Here is a 17082-nt window from a genome sequence, read left to right on the forward strand (position 1 = left end):
CAAAAGCAAATTGCCCCTACCTGGTCTCGAGCCCGCGATCCAAAATACGTCACGCTCTCGAGGTACAGAGCAACCAACCGCGCCACGACAGCAGTTGATATAAATCTATGTTCGTTTCTAATACTTAAAGTTCCCAGAGACCGGATGAGATCGCGGCAAAAGCTAACTGCGCCCACCTGGTCTCGAGCCCGCGATCCAAAATACGTCACGCTCTCGAGGTACAGAGCAACCAACCGCGCCACGACAGCAGTTGATATAAATCTATGTTCGTTTCTAATACTTAAAGTTCCCAGAGACCGTATGAGATCGCGGCAAAAGCAAACTGCCCCCACCTGGTCTCGAGCCCGCGATCCAAAATACGTCACGCTCTCGAGGTACAGAGCAACCAACCGCGCCACGACAGCAGTTGATATAAATCTATGTTCGTTTCTAATACTTAAAGTTCCCAGAGACCGTATAGGATCGCGGCAAAAGCAAACTGCCCCCACCTGGTCTCGAGCCCGCGTTCCAAAATACGTCACGCTCTCGAGGTACAGAGCAACCAACCGCGCCACGACAGCAGTTGATATAAATCTATGTTCGTTTCTAGTACTTAAAGTTCCCAGAGACCGTATGAGATCGCGGCAAAAGCAAACTGCCCCCACCTGGTCTCGAGCCCGCGATCCAAAATACGTCACGCTCTCGAGGTACAGAGCAACCAACCGCGCCACGACAGCAGTTGATATAAATCTATGTTCGTTTCTAATACTTAAAGTTCCCAGAGACCGTATGAGATCGCGGCAAAAGCAAACTGCCCCCACCTGGTCTCGAGCCCGCGATCCAAAATACGTCACGCTCTCGAGGTACAGAGCAACCAACCGCGCCACGACAGCAGTTGATATAAATCTATGTTCGTTTCTAAAACTTAAAGTTCCCAGAGACCGTATAAGATCGCGGCAAAAGCAAACTGCCCCCACCTGGTCTCGAGACCGCGATCCAAAATACGTCACGCTCTCCAGGTACAGAGCAACCAACCGCGCCACGACAGCAGTTGATATAAATCTAGGTTCGTTTCTAAAACTTAAAATTCCCAGAGACCGTATGAGATCGCGGCAAAAGCTAACTGCGCCCACCTGGTCTCGAGCCCGCGATCCAAAATACGTCACGCTCTCCAGGTACAGAGCAACCAACCGCGCCACGACAGCAGTTGATATAAATCTAGGTTCGTTTCTAAAACTTAAAGTTCCCAGAGACCGTATGAGATCGCGGCAAAAGCAAACTGCGCCCACCTGGTCTCGAGCCCGCGATCCAAAATACGTCACGCTCTCCAGGTACAGAGCAACCAACCGCACCACGACAGCAGTTGATATAAATCTAGGTTCGTTTCTAATACTTAAAGTTCCCAGAGACCGTATGAGATCGCGGCAAAAGCAAACTGCCCCCACCTGGTCTCGAGCCCGCGATCCAAAATACGTCACGCTCTCGAGGTACAGAGCAACCAACCGCGCCACGACAGCAGTTGATATAAATCTATGTTCGTTTCTAATACTTAAAGTTCCAGAGACCGTACGAGATCGCGGCAAAAGCAAACTGCCCCCACCTGGTCTCGAGCCCGCGATCCAAAATACGTCACGCTCTCGAGGTACAGAGCAACCAACCGCGCCACGACAGCAGTTGATATAGATCTATGTTCGTTTCTAATACTTAAAGTTCCCAGAGACCGTACCATATCGCGGCAAAAGCAAACTGCCCCCACCTGGTCTCGAGCCCGCGATCCAAAATACGTCACGCTCTCGAGGTACAGAGCAACCAACCGCGCCACGACAGCAGTTGATATAAATCTATGTTCGTTTCTAATACTTAAAGTTCCAGAGACCGTATGAGATCGCGGCAAAAGCAAACTGCCCCCACCTGGTCTCGAACCCGCGATCCAAAATACGTCACGCTCTCGAGGTACAGAGCAACCAACCGCGCCACGACAGCAGTTGATATAAATCTATGTTCGTTTCTAATACTTAAAGTTCCCAGAGACCGTATGAGATCGCGGCAAAAGCAATCTGCCCCACCTGGTCTCGAGCCCGCGATCCAAAATACGTCACGCTCTCGAGGTACAGAGCAACCAACCGCGCCACGACAGCAGTTGATATAAATCTATGTTCGTTTCTAAAACTTAAAGTTCCCAGAGACCGTATAAGATCGCGGCAAAAGCAAACTGCCCCCACCTGGTCTCGAGCCCGCGATCCAAAATACGTCACGCTCTCCAGGTACAGAGCAACCAACCGCGCCACGACAGCAGTTGATATAAATCTATGTTCGTTTCTAATACTTAAAGTTCCCAGAGACCGTATGAGATCGCGGCAAAAGCAAACTGCCCCCACCTGGTCTCGAGCCCGCGATCCAAAATACGTCACGCGCTCGAGGTACAGAGCAACCAACCGCGCCACGACAGCAGTTGATATAAATCTATGTTCGTTTCTAATACTTAAAGTTCCAGGGGCCGTATAAGATCGCGGCAAAAGCAAACTGCCCCCACCTGGTCTCGAGCCCGCGATCCAAAATACGTCACGCTCTCGAGGTACAGAGCAACCAACCGCGCCACGACAGCAGTTGATATAAATCTATGTTCGTTTCTAATACTTAAAGTTCCCAGAGACCGTATAAGATCGCGGCAAAAGCAAACTGCCCCCACCTGGTCTCGAGCCCGCGATCCAAAATACGTCACGCTCTCGAGGTACAGAGCAACCAACCGCGCCACGACAGCAGTTGATATAAATCTATGTTCGTTTCTAATACTTAAAGTTCCAGAGACCGTATAAGATCGCGGCAAAAGCAAACTGCCCCCACCTGGTCTCGAGCCCGCGATCCAAAATACGTCAATCTCTCGAGGTACAGAGCAACCAACCGCGCCACGACAGCAGTTGATATAAATCTATGTTCGTTTCTAATACTTAAAGTTCCAGAGACCGTATGAGATCGCGGCAAAAGCAAACTGCCCCCACCTGGTCTCGAACCCGCGATCCAAAATACGTCACGCTCTCGAGGTACAGAGCAACCAACCGCGCCACGACAGCAGTTGATATAAATCTATGTTCGTTTCTAATACTTAAAGTTCCCAGAGACCGTACCATATCGCGGCAAAAGCAAACTGCCCCCACCTGGTCTCGAGACCGCGATCCAAAATACGTCACGCTCTCGAGGTACAGAGCAACCAACCGCGCCACGACAGCAGTTGATATAAATCTATGTTCGTTTCTAATACTTAAAGTTCCCAGAGACCGTATGAGATCGCGGCAAAATCAAACTGCCCCCACCTGGTCTCGAGCCCGCGATCCAAAATACGTCACGCTCTCGAGGTACAGAGCAACCAACCGCGCCACGACAGCAGTTGATATAAATCTATGTTCGTTTCTAATACTTAAAGTTCCCAGAGACCGTAAAAGATCGCGGCAAAAGCAAACTGCCCCCACCTGGTCTCGAGCCCGCGATCCAAAATACGTCACGCTCTCGAGGTACAGAGCAACCAACCGCGCCACGACAGCAGTTGATATAAATCTATGTTCGTTTCTAATACTTAAAGTTCCAGAGACCGTATGAGATCGCGGCAAAAGCAAACTGCCCCCACCTGGTCTCGAACCCGCGATCCAAAATACGTCACGCTCTCGAGGTACAGAGCAACCAACCGCGCCACGACAGCAGTTGATATAAATCTATGTTCGTTTCTAATACTTAAAGTTCCCAGAGACCGTATGAGATCGCGGCAAAAGCAAACTGCCCCCACCTGGTCTCGAGCCCGCGATCCAAAATACGTCACGCTCTCGATGTACAGAGCAACCAACCGCGCCACGACAGCAGTTGATATAAATCTATGTTCGTTTCTTATACTTAAAGTTCCCAGAGACCGTATGAGATCGCGGCAAAAGCAAACTGCCCCCACCTGGTCTCGAGTCCGCGATCCAAAATACGTCACGCTCTCGAGGTACAGAGCAACCAACCGCGCCACGACAGCAGTTGATATAAATCTATGTTCGTTTCTAATACTTAAAGTTCCCAGAGACCGTATGAGATCGCGGCAAAAGCAAACTGCCCCCACCTGGTCTCGAGCCCGCGATCCAAAATACGTCACGCTCTCGAGGTACAGAGCAACCAACCGCGCCACGACAGCAGTTGATATAAATCTATGTTCGTTTCTAATACTTAAAGTTCCAGAGACCGTATAAGATCGCGGCAAAAGCAAACTGCCCCCACCTGGTCTCGAGCCCGCGATCCAAAATACGTCACGCTCTCGAGGTACAGAGCAACCAACCGCGCCACGACAGCAGCTGATATAAATCTATGTTCGTTTCTAATACTTAAAGTTCCCAGAGACCGTATGAGATCGCGGCAAAAGCAAACTGCCCCCACCTGGTCTCGAGCCCGCGATCCAAAATACGTCACGCTCTCGAGGTACAGAGCAACCAACCGCGCCACGACAGCAGTTGATATAAATCTGTGTTCGTTTCTAATACTTAAAGTTCCCAGAAACCGTATAAGATCGCGGCAAAAGCAAACTGCCCCCAGCTGGTCTCGAGCCCGCGATCCAAAATACGTCACGCTCTCGATGTACAGAGCAACCAACCGCGCCACGACAGCAGTTGATATAAATCTATGTTCGTTTCTAATACTTAAAGTTCCCAGAGACCGTATAAGATCGCGGCAAAAGCAAACTGCCCCCACCTGGTCTCGAGCCCGCGATCCAAAATACGTCACGCTCTCGAGGTACAGAGCAACCAACCGCGCCACGACAGCAGTTGATATAAATCTATGTTCGTTTCTAATACTTAAAGTTCCAGAGACCGTATAAGATCGCAGCAAAAGCAAACTGCCCCCACCTGGTCTCGAGCCCGCGATCCAAAATACGTCACGCTCTCGAGGTACAGAGCAACCAACCGCGCCACGACAGCAGTTGATATAAATCTATGTTCGTTTCTAATACTTAAAGTTCCCAGAGACCGTATGAGATCGCGGCAAAAGCAAACTGCCCCCACCTGGTCTCGAGCCCGCGATCCAAAATACGTCACGCTCTCGAGGTACAGAGCAACCAACCGCGCCACGACAGCAGTTGATATAAATCTATGTTCGTTTCTAATACTTAAAGTTCCAGAGACCGTATAAGATCGCGGCAAAAGCAAACTGCCCCCACCTGGTCTCGAACCCGCGATCCAAAATACGTCACGCTCTCGAGGTACAGAGCAACCAACCGCGACACGACAGCAGCTGATATAAATCTATGTTCGTTTCTAATACTTAAAGTTCCCAGAGACCGTATAAGATCGCGGCAAAAGCAAACTGCCCCCACCTGGTCTCGAGCCCGCGATCCAAAATACGTCACGCTCTCGAGGTACAGAGCAACCAACCGCGCCACGACAGCAGTTGATATAAATCTATGTTCGTTTCTAATACTTAAAGTTCCCAGAGACCGTATAAGATCGCGGCAAAAGCAAACTGCCCCCACCTGGTCTCGAGCCCGCGATCCAAAATACGTCACGCTCTCGAGGTACAGAGCAACCAACCGCGCCACGACAGCAGTTGATATAAATCTATGTTCGTTTCTAATACTTAAAGTTCCAGAGACCGTATGAGATCGCGGCAAAAGCAAACTGCCCCCACCTGGTCTCGAACCCGCGATCCAAAATACGTCACGCTCTCGAGGTACAGAGCAACCAACCGCGCCACGACAGCAGTTGATATAAATCTATGTTCGTTTCTAATACTTAAAGTTCCCAGAGACCGTATGAGATCGCGGCAAAAGCAAACTGCCCCCACCTGGTCTCGAGCCCGCGATCCAAAATACGTCACGCTCTCGATGTACAGAGCAACCAACCGCGCCACGACAGCAGTTGATATAAATCTATGTTCTTTTCTTATACTTAAAGTTCCCAGAGACCGTATGAGATCGCGGCAAAAGCAAACTGCCCCCACCTGGTCTCGAGTCCGCGATCCAAAATACGTCACGCTCTCGAGGTACAGAGCAACCAACCGCGCCACGACAGCAGTTGATATAAATCTATGTTCGTTTCTAATACTTAAAGTTCCCAGAGACCGTATGAGATCGCGGCAAAAGCAAACTGCCCCCACCTGGTCTCGAGCCCGCGATCCAAAATACGTCACGCTCTCGAGGTACAGAGCAACCAACCGCGCCACGACAGCAGTTGATATAAATCTATGTTCGTTTCTAATACTTAAAGTTCCAGGGGCCGTATAAGATCGCGGCAAAAGCAAACTGCCCCCACCTGGTCTCGAGCCCGCGATCCAAAATACGTCACGCTCTCGAGGTACAGAGCAACCAACCGCGCCACGACAGCAGTTGATATAAATCTATGTTCGTTTCTAATACTTAAAGTTCCCAGAGACCGTATAAGATCGCGGCAAAAGCAAACTGCCCCCACCTGGTCTCGAGCCCGCGATCCAAAATACGTCACGCTCTCGAGGTACAGAGCAACCAACCGCGCCACGACAGCAGTTGATATAAATCTATGTTCGTTTCTAATATTTAAAGTTCCAGAGACCGTACCAGATCGCGGCAAAAGCAAACTGCCCCCACCTGGTCTCGAGTCCGCGATCCAAAATACGTCACGCTCTCGAGGTACAGAGCAACCAACCGCGCCACGACAGCAGTTGATATAAATCTATGTTCGTTTCTTATACTTAAAGTTCCCAGAGACCGTATGAGATCGCGGCAAAAGCAAACTGCCCCCACCTGGTCTCGAGTCCGCGATCCAAAATACGTCACGCTCTCGAGGTACAGAGCAACCAACCGCGCCACGACAGCAGTTGATATAAATCTATGTTCGTTTCTAATACTTAAAGTTCCCAGAGACCGTATGAGATCGCGGCAAAAGCAAACTGCCCCCACCTGGTCTCGAGCCCGCGATCCAAAATACGTCACGCTCTCGAGGTACAGAGCAACCAACCGCGCCACGACAGCAGTTGATATAAATCTATGTTCGTTTCTAATACTTAAAGTTCCAGGGGCCGTATAAGATCGCGGCAAAAGCAAACTGCCCCCACCTGGTCTCGAGCCCGCGATCCAAAATACGTCACGCTCTCGAGGTACAGAGCAACCAACCGCGCCACGACAGCAGTTGATATAAATCTATGTTCGTTTCTAATACTTAAAGTTCCCAGAGACCGTATAAGGTCGCGGCAAAAGCAAACTGCCCCCACCTGGTCTCGAGCCCGCGATCCAAAATACGTCACGCTCTCGAGGTACAGAGCAACCAACCGCGCCACGACAGCAGTTGATATAAATCTATGTTCGTTTCTAATATTTAAAGTTCCAGAGACCGTACCAGATCGCGGCAAAAGCAAACTGCCCTCACCTGGTCTCGAGTCCGCGATCCAAAATACGTCACGCTCTCGAGGTACAGAGCAACCAACCGCGCCACGACAGCAGTTGATATAAATCTATGTTCGTTTCTAATACTTAAAGTTCCAGAGACCGTATGAGATCGCGGCAAAAGCAAACTGCCCCCACCTGGTCTCGAACCCGCGATCCAAAATACGTAACGCTCTCGAGGTACAGAGCAACCAACCGCGCCACGACAGCAGTTGATATAAATCTATGTTCGTTTCTAATACTTAAAGTTCCAAGAGACCGTATGAGATCGCGGCAAAAGCAAACTGCGCCCACCTGGTCTCGAGCCCGCGATCCAAAATACGTCACGCTCTCGATGTACAGAGCAACCAACCGCGCCACGACAGCAGTTGATATAAATCTATGTTCGTTTCTAATACTTAAAGTTCCCAGAGACCGTATAAGATCGCGGCAAAAGCAAACTGCCCCCACCTGGTCTCGAGCCCGCGTTCCAAAATACGTCACGCTCTCGAGGTACAGAGCAACCAACCGCGCCACGACAGCAGTTGATATAAATCTATGTTCGTTTCTAATACTTAAAGTTCCCAGAGACCGTATGAGATCGCGGCAAAAGCAAACTGCCCCCACCTGGTCTCGAGCCCGCGATCCAAAATACGTCACGCTCTCGAGGTACAGAGCAACCAACCGCGCCACGACAGCAGTTGATATAAATCTATGTTCGTTTCTAATACTTAAAGTTCCCAGAGACCGTATGAGATCGCGGCAAAAGCAAACTGCCCCAACCTGGTCTCGAGCCCTCGATCCAAAATACGTCACGCTCTCGATGTACAGAGCAACCAACCGCGCCACGACAGCAGTTGATATAAATCTATGTTCGTTTCTAATACTTAAAGTTCAAGAGATCGTATGAGATCGCGGCAAAAGCAAACTGCGCTGGCCTGGTCTCGAGCCCGCGATCCAAAATACGTCACGCCTCTCAAGGTACAGAGCACCACCAACCGCGCCACGACAGCAGTTGATATAAATCTATGTTCGTTTCTAATACTTAAAGTTCCAGAGACCGTATAAGATCGTGGCAAAAGCAAACTGCGGCGGCCTGGTCTCGATCCCAGGATTCAAAAATCCATACCTAGATATCGCTAGATATTGCTATATATCCATAAAGTACAGTGTCCTTGGGATTTCTTGGGAATTTTTGGACCCTGTTCTTGGAAATAGCAAAATCGGGAGTGGTCACACTCCATGTAGGTCAGAGGATGACCTCTAGACGTGGCTCATACGCAACCCGATCACCTTTTATCGATTAAGTTGTGTGTTGTCGGATTTTGTCAAGGTTTTGGTACTGGGGGGGGGGGTCTCTAATTAAGTTTCGTAACTCATCGGGTAGCGATTAGAGGCCGGGTGTGGCGTAGGGTTGTGGGGCGCGCGTTTTCATGCAGATGGGAACAATCTCAAGAAGTGATGGGTGCGTCCATAGTAGTTGGTTTCATAGCACACTTGTACAATTGTTTAAGGCGTCCATACGCACACGCGCGTTATGATAGACCATATATATATATTTGGAAATTTTGAAATATATATATATATAATTTTATATGAAATATTATATGAAATATTATATGAATGAAATATTATATGAAATATATATATTTGATTTGATTTGATTTATTTTGTTTTTTCACGTGCAAATATACAAGGTGAAAGGAAGTCTTCTATAAAGCATACAATAGCTTAACAATGTAGAAGACTCCCTGAAGAAAGAAAAGAGAAGAAAAAATTAAAGATCAAATTAAACGTTTCGACAATAAATCAATTATATGATATTTTAATTAATATGATGCAATTGTTTCTTTAATATAACATTTTCTAAATGACCTACACGAATAAGTCGGATTGTCTAGATACCACTCTGTCGGATGAATAGATCTCTGTCAACCAGTTCTAGGGTAATACATTCATTACCATAGAAATAATCGTCTGTATACTTCATTCAAGGAAATGGGATTTTCGGGAATAGTAAGTGTTATACATTCATGAACGGTTTCTGATGGCATTTGTGTTGGGATGACCTCATATATAAGGTCGCCAACCATAATAATATCCTCATCAATAAAAATACTGTTAAAAACAGTTTCACCGTTCTCTTCGCGTAAGAGAGAGTTATGTAAAATTGGTTGGATAAGCATCTCCTCTCTTGGCCTAGAGGGGACTTAAAGGGTGTGAAGACTCGCGCAAAAAGAAACGTATAATGCCGGTAACATGACCTAGTTTCGAATGAGATGTAACAAAAGTGTTAGACACCACTATCGATCCCAGAAAATACACACAGCTTGCTACCATCGGTAATTAGACACTAGTGTACAGTCAGTACATACAGCTGCGGTCAATACCTACAGCATAGCGTACAGACAATACAGCGCTGGACATCTTATATAACACGTTAACACATTTCAGTACTGTACTGTCTGCATTTTGTAGCGACACGAACAAATCGTCACTTGCAAGCCACGGAAAGTTAACTGTTTCAGATGGCCGCACGCGGTTTGGGGCGACTCTTCAATGCCTTTAAATTGACCCAATTTTTGCTCAATATGTATGTTCATTTATGCTCTTCAACATGCAAGCCACAGAAAAACCCAGATCATGATTGATAACGGGTCAAAAAGAGATGTTCTCCTGCTGCTTTTTGGAACTTTTCCTGAGATTGAATAACAATCGGGCGGATAGATATTAATTCTAATAGGAGTATGCCACCTGCACCCTAAGGTAGCATACGCCCATTAAAAGCCCCATTGACTTACACACTAAATCACAAAAGTAATGTGGTCTCTTAAGTCTAGATAGAAGTTTTCACTAGCTAAACGCTACCCATCACCGGATAGCTGACAAGTTGGCCTTTCATGGCACCATCAATTTTCCGTACCATGACCGTGTAGATTTTTTGCTATCCGAGCCGGAAGTTTTCGTCACTTGTAAACAAACCTCTTCACTCAGTGGTAAACAAATTTCCTACGCTGCTCCCGGGAGGCCTAAAGGTCTAAAATTGCCTCAATTGACCAAATTTTCTCACCATATGTACTTCCATTCATGCTCTTCAACATGCAAGCCACAAAAATCTAGATTATGATCGATAACAGGTCACAAAAGATGTTCTCCCGCTGCTTTTTGGCACTTTTCCTGAGATAGGAGAACAATCGAGCGGATTGATATAGACTCTAATAGGAGTATGCCACCCTAAATCAAAAACTTTTAAGTTTTTGCAATGTGCAGACGACACTGGCATACAAACACATATTTTGTATAAAACGTGTGTAGGCTAGGCTAAAAATGGTTTTGTATTGTTTTAAAGAAAATATCTTGCCTTGCTGTGCGGCCTAATGTAGCCAGCATAATGGAGATAGAGTTCGTTTTTTTTGGTTTGCCTACCAAAGTACAAAGACGAAAGATTTGGGAGACAAAATTTCAATTGCATGACGGTCTAGAGGCCTACCAAGCTGTGTGAGGTGGGGATAGGCATAGGGCCATAGGCACTACTAGTACTACTACTCGGTACTAGGCTAGGCTTCAACAACTAGTATTACGACGGTAAGAGTAGATCGGCATGTTTTGGTCATAAAGTCCAGGATTTCCTGTTCAGTTCCATTTTAGGCTTGGCTTACTACTTATTTGAGATCAAAGCAAACAAGCATAGGCCTATGCCTTGCTTAATCTAGGCCTACGACTGAGTTATAACAAGCCTAGCCTAGACCTAGTTATGCCAGTGCAACCCTGACTGTAGCTGGACTGAGTTAGGCCTAATGGACCTATATGCTGTGTATCTCGATCATAGGAATTGAAGTTGAATATGGCCATAAGAAGTAGCCTACTACTACTATGGGCATAGCAATACTAGGTCTAATGCTATGCATGAAGGCCAAGACTGTCTATAGATAAACAGTCCTACTCAAATTCACTCGAGCATTAAGAACTTGTTACTTGATAGCATAAACTACCCCCAATACTGCCACTAGGATTCATCCTTGAGCTCACCTAATTAATTCACCAGTCAACATGTATGGTTGTAAACATAAGTGCTCTAAATCTAATGGCCAGCACTACTTTCCTGTGCATGAAGACATGTTTGGCTTGCCCTATGAAAAAATACTCTGTGTGCTTAATTATTCATGAATTTGTGCAGAGGAGCATTAAGTATGCCTAGCATTACCAAATGGGGTAGATATTCAATATCCCCTTTTTTGGCCAATGACAGGGGAGTCAGGTGGTATTGCAATAAGTATATGGAAGATTGTAATGGCTTAGCCTAAGATACTCCTAGGGTAAGCACCTAGCATGCTATGCAACAACGCTTTGATTGAAGATTTGATAACAGACTTATCAGCCATACGGCTAGTTCTAAATTAGCTAGGCTTTACACAGTTACAGTTTCAGCCAAAAATTCCATTAGGCCAATACAATTTGGCCTTCTGCCACTGGCTAGAGTTTAAAACAATAGGGTTAAGACTTAGACTAGGCTCATGCAGTACATCAGCAAAAATCGTTTACAACAAAAGTCGATGACTATTGCTACTGTAGGGTTTTGCAGGCCTGCCAACTCTCGCGGTTTACTGTACAACTCTCACTGCAAGTCTTCAACATTTTACAAAAGTTTGTTATACCTTTGAGTTTGACATCAGCATTTTGGAAATTGGGTCTGTTCATGTTTCACGGTTGCCAAAGGTAGCAAATTTTCAAATTACAGTACAGAACTTCTATTCTAAATAAAAAAAAACATAATTAATATCTGCAATTTATGAATTAGAATTGACCAGACCTTAAACTATTCCGGAAATTATATTCAAGATGGTAGAAAAGTGTGACAATCTATAAATTTTCCAAAAGTGGTTCTTTTCTTAATGGTGGTGCCACTCCATTACTGCTACATTTTGGGAATTCTGTCGTTAGTTCCTTTATTAACATAAAATTTACTATAATCAGACAAGTTTTCAATGATATTGATGATGTTATCAAAGAAAAATTAGAGTATCGTGAGAAAAATCACAATTTTTCCTGAATTACACTTTTCTCTTTAAAGAGCAAAATTGAAAGTAATTGAAACAAAATACCATAAAATCAAACCACAACATAAGCATATATATATTAACCAAAAGCTGACAGTTTTGGGTAATGTCCTCTCAGATTTTTTTGTCATGACTCTTGTTCCGAACATCACCTATCCAAATAGATCTTGTTTCAGACATCACCACCAATGCTTTACCTAATATAACCTAATACTTAGTAATAAAACATATATTGTTCATTTAAAGGCAATAATAATGAGTAAACAAACATGTTATTAATTGATAACCTTACTAAAAAAGATATATAAACTCTTAATAGGTTCCAAGTTCGAAACAAAGAAAAGTGATCAACAAGACATAAATTTATTAAACACAGGCCATGCTTGTTAATACTAAGCAATACATTTCAATGTGTAACACGCAGGCACACAAAATTCTTAGTAGTTGCATATTTGCACGCACTGTTCTGGCCTCGGTTAAGCATTAGGAGTTGAGACCGTTAACTTACTTAGCCCGATCTGATATTACAAGATGACTTCTCCTGAGCTGGATACCGATGAAGAGTACAGTATCATTGGAAAATATCGTTTGTCAGGACTGTGCCCTGAAAATTCAACATTAAATGTAAAAAGATCGATACGGAAAAGATCGAAGAGTTTAGACTAACGGGAGCAATAAACAGCCACCGAGCTTTGTGCTGAAAAGTGTGAGCAGTAATAGTTTTAAATCAAGAAAAGCCAAAATCATGCAATTTAAATCATTGAAATTAAAAAAGCTTCACTGTCCAGTATCAAAAGTATTTGCGAAATTTGATACAGCATTCTGTTCTGTACAAGAATGTTGTTGGTATGATTGTGTATGGTTCTGAATGCTATTTTCCTTTTTTTTTTAGGTGGGTGTGGATATGATTGGACCCCTTGCAGAGACCATCAATGGAAATAAGTACATCATAACCCTATGTGACTATTTTTCAAAATTGCCAGAGGCTGTTGCTGTAAGAGACGAAACAGCATAAACCGTTGCAAACTTTCTGTTTGAAACCATGGCCAGGTATATATCCATGTACTTTGTTTTTACTTTACATAACATACTTTTGAAGTTAGTTATGCAGACCTGCATTTGTTCTCAGTTTTACCTGTGACCCAGAAAGCGGCAAAATGGTTACAGAAATTTCTTGAAGTTGTTTTATAAGTTAATGTTAATAAAATGTTAGTGGGATAACGGTCAGTGCATCCAAGACCAGGTGTGATGTCAGTGCTTAACTTACTTGTTTTGAAATCAGTGCTAAAAGAATCTCCTGATTAAACCACGCAGCCACTCTGAAGATGCCAATAGTTTACTGCATTACTCTAACCAGTACTTTAACAACTTGTTTAATTTTCCATTTATTTAGATTTGTGTGCATGAAAATTTTCATCTCAGACCAGAGAGGAGAATTTGTTAATGCTCTGAACAAGTCCCTATTTGACATGACAGGGGTGAGCCACAGAGTATCCTTCAGCTACCACCCACAGACCAATGGGCTGGATGAAAGATTCAACCAAACTCTGCAAATGTCACTCATCAAAGTTGTCAATCAAAACCAAGATGACTGGGATGAAACACTGTCTTCCATTCTCATGGGGTACCGTACAGCAAAACATGGTTCAACAGGTCTTTCTCCTTTCGTTGTGATGTTTGGAAGGTTTGTAATAATTCAAACCTACCATTGCTGAATAGAGGTTTACATTTGTAAAGGTCATATACTGTACAGAGAAAAGCAATCAGGGACAAGAGAGTTTGGACAAATCCTGCATAGCTACACTGATCCTCTATAGGATAAAATCTCATTCGACACATCCCAGGTACAGGGAAAAACTGCTAAATAGAGGACCACCAATAACCCTATGTAAGTTACAACACCTAAACAAATAAACAGATTAACTCTGTATATGGTACACTCTTCAGCAAGTACAAAAGATGAACATTCATTAAACTATAAAAGCATGCCAATTAATTAAGATACATGCAATTAATGCCACTGACATTGGTTTTGTTTTTCATATACTATATATCATATTTTGGGCTGGTATGCAATTTGGACCTATAACAGCACAGAATATACTTTGGTTTTATATTTCTGCTGGTTTGAGTATGTGATGTGACTCAAATTTATGGTTCCAGGGTCTTAATAGCGAAAATAAAATATAAAAAAAATTAAATATTCTTCAGTCAACAAAGTGTTGGGAATAATTGATTGTTAATTTATCTTCATATATCCAGAGAGCCATTGTTACCAGTGGACATTGAAGACTCCATTGTCCAACCAGAATCTCTTGCTGCAGCGATGCACAGAGGGAGAGGGTTTTACAACTCATGTCACAGTCGCAGGACATAATCAAAGGTTTTGTGAAAGAAAATATTGGCAAAGCCCAAGAACGGCAAGAAAAAGAATTTTGACTAAAGGCAGCAATCAAAACAGGTTATTACATAATGCTATGTTGTGCATTGAAAACTGACTGTAGTTAAATGAATGGCAACATATACATTGTATTATGATGTTTATGTATATTTGCTGGATTTTGTTTTATTCAGACCTTCAAAGTTGGTTCTAGTGTTCTCGTCCAGAATGCAGGAAAGGATGCCCGAAGAGGAGGGAAGTTCGAAACTCTTGGCTTGAGCCGTATGGAGTCAAGGCTGTGAATGAGAAAGGGCTGTACACACATACTAACAGTTCCACAGGCCTTCCTTTGAAGAAGAAATAGGACCAAAATAGATTTTAGCTGACGTTCTCTTGTTAGCTCCAATCTGAAGAATGGTAGGTTGGTTTGAGGTGATCCTTGCAGCAATGACGTGCTAAGGAGGGTCGTTATTGCTTTTGGTGCAGATATCGTGCAACGAAATGAGTGGGCAGGGCTTAACATTAAAACCTGATCTGCAATTGCTCACCAACCATATGTGGTATGACTAAAGTTTATTGGGCTGAGCAGGTTGGTTACCCAATGCAATGTTTTCAGTGCTATTTTGATTTTGCTGCATATTGATGAGATGTGTGACAAAACAGGGCTCAGCTGAAATTTCCTTATAAACACAGAATCGGAAGAAATTTATTCCATTTGAGTTGATACTTAACATAATGATACCTCATAGCCTGCAGGAATAGTCCGTCTCATTTTCTTGGCAGATATTTTCCATTTTCGCCCATGTTTGTTGCATCTCAATCATCATTGTTAGCTTTTTCTAATATTTGTAGAACCTTAATTACTATTAAGTGTGTGCAACCCCCCTTCCCTCCCCCCTCCCCCCACACACACAAACAAACGCATACACAAATTACTCATGTTACATCATGGAAACCATAATGCATTTTAACTTGGTTGATTTTTCATATATTGAACAAACTAATATTAAGAAAATGTCCCTTAACATATTGCTTAATTCAAAAGGGAATTGCGATATAGCATCATTACGGTAATGTTGCTTTACTATTCCAATGTTGTTGTTATAGGAGAAATGATATACTGCTTAAATCTTCATGGTGGTGGCAGCAACCCAATGAGATTCCTGGCTTGCAGCCGACAACATCAGGAACTTGGACAAAGTTGGTTGAGTTGATAATCTAACACACTCTCTAGACTGAGTTTGCAGGAAGAACAGCCATCAAATTACCATTTCCCCATAGAGTGGTGTAGCTGGGAACCACATTGCACTTTGCATGTGTGGTTGGAGTATTAATTTTATACAGGTTGTAAAACACTGCATGAAGTCACATTTATTCTTTCATCAACATTGATTCTATCATCACAGTAATCCTCATAGAGGCAGTTCCAGAATAGGGACTGATATTGACCATCTTAAATTTCTGTTAGTTTAAAAAAAAATAAGGATACATTTTATACATACAGTATATTTGATAGACAGTATACATAATATATGTGTTCAAGATCTTGCCACAAAGGCCAGTGTCTGCAGCTCAGCATTATACAAGTATGGAAGTAGATGTTGTGTTACGTGGCCAATATCTCAGGACGTAACAGATACAGGGATATTGTGACGCTGGCCAGTTTCTTAGGACATAATCATCACACTTCATTAACTTTGCTATATGGTGCCATGTTTTACAGATAAAAACGTTGTAATTAAGCAATGTGTAAGTATACTCGAGTTTTCAAATTTGCTTGCAACTATATTGAATCAATAATTTCCATGCATGAGATATTTTCAACATATATCACCCCAAAATGGTAATATTTGCAGTGGTTGGGATAACTTGATAACTTGTTGGTACATGACTGAAAATTATTACAGTACCAGCTATACTTGTAAGACTGTACCCATGCTATTGGTATAGATCTGCATTTATTGGTTCTTAGCAAATAACCATCCAACATATGAAAATCAATTTAATACTGTATAGCTTCTCAAATTGATTCAGTTGAAATCTGAATTTTATTGTCAGCAACAATTAACAATATGCCATCTAATTGCAATGAATGAACTCAAGAAAGCATTTATTTGCAAGGAATAATTTGTCCTCTAAAATCCAAATTGCTATTCAAAATGTAAAGAGAATTTTTTTTTTTTCCAACTTGACAGTTGCTAGAAGTACCACATACAGGTTTTAAACTGCTCTAACAAGTTCAAAGGAAAAGTTCAGTCATAGAGGTCATCTAATTTTCATCTTTTTTTAATTGATTCCCCTAACTAATTTTA

General features: G+C 43.5%; 1 protein-coding gene across 2 annotated transcripts in view; it reads left to right on the forward strand.

Annotated features, from left to right (window-relative positions):
• The first annotated feature begins 10596 nt into the window (after window positions 1–10596).
• LOC139959386 (gamma-adducin-like) overlaps window positions 10597–17082 on the forward strand; it is a 54971-nt gene continuing 48485 nt past the window's right edge. Inside the window, exons 1-6 of one of the 2 annotated variants that reach the window (XM_071956951.1) lie at window positions 10597–10836; window positions 13283–13440; window positions 13784–14074; window positions 14653–14851; window positions 14965–15187; window positions 15878–15970. The gene's annotated coding sequence lies outside the window, so the exon portion shown is untranslated. The remainder of the gene's footprint in view (window positions 10837–13282; window positions 13441–13783; window positions 14075–14652; window positions 14852–14964; window positions 15188–15877; window positions 15971–17082) is intronic. The other variant, XM_071956952.1, reaches the window with a different exon arrangement.

This window comes from Apostichopus japonicus, chromosome 19 (assembly GCF_037975245.1).
Source record: "Apostichopus japonicus isolate 1M-3 chromosome 19, ASM3797524v1, whole genome shotgun sequence".
NCBI lineage: Eukaryota > Metazoa > Echinodermata > Holothuroidea > Aspidochirotida > Stichopodidae > Apostichopus > Apostichopus japonicus.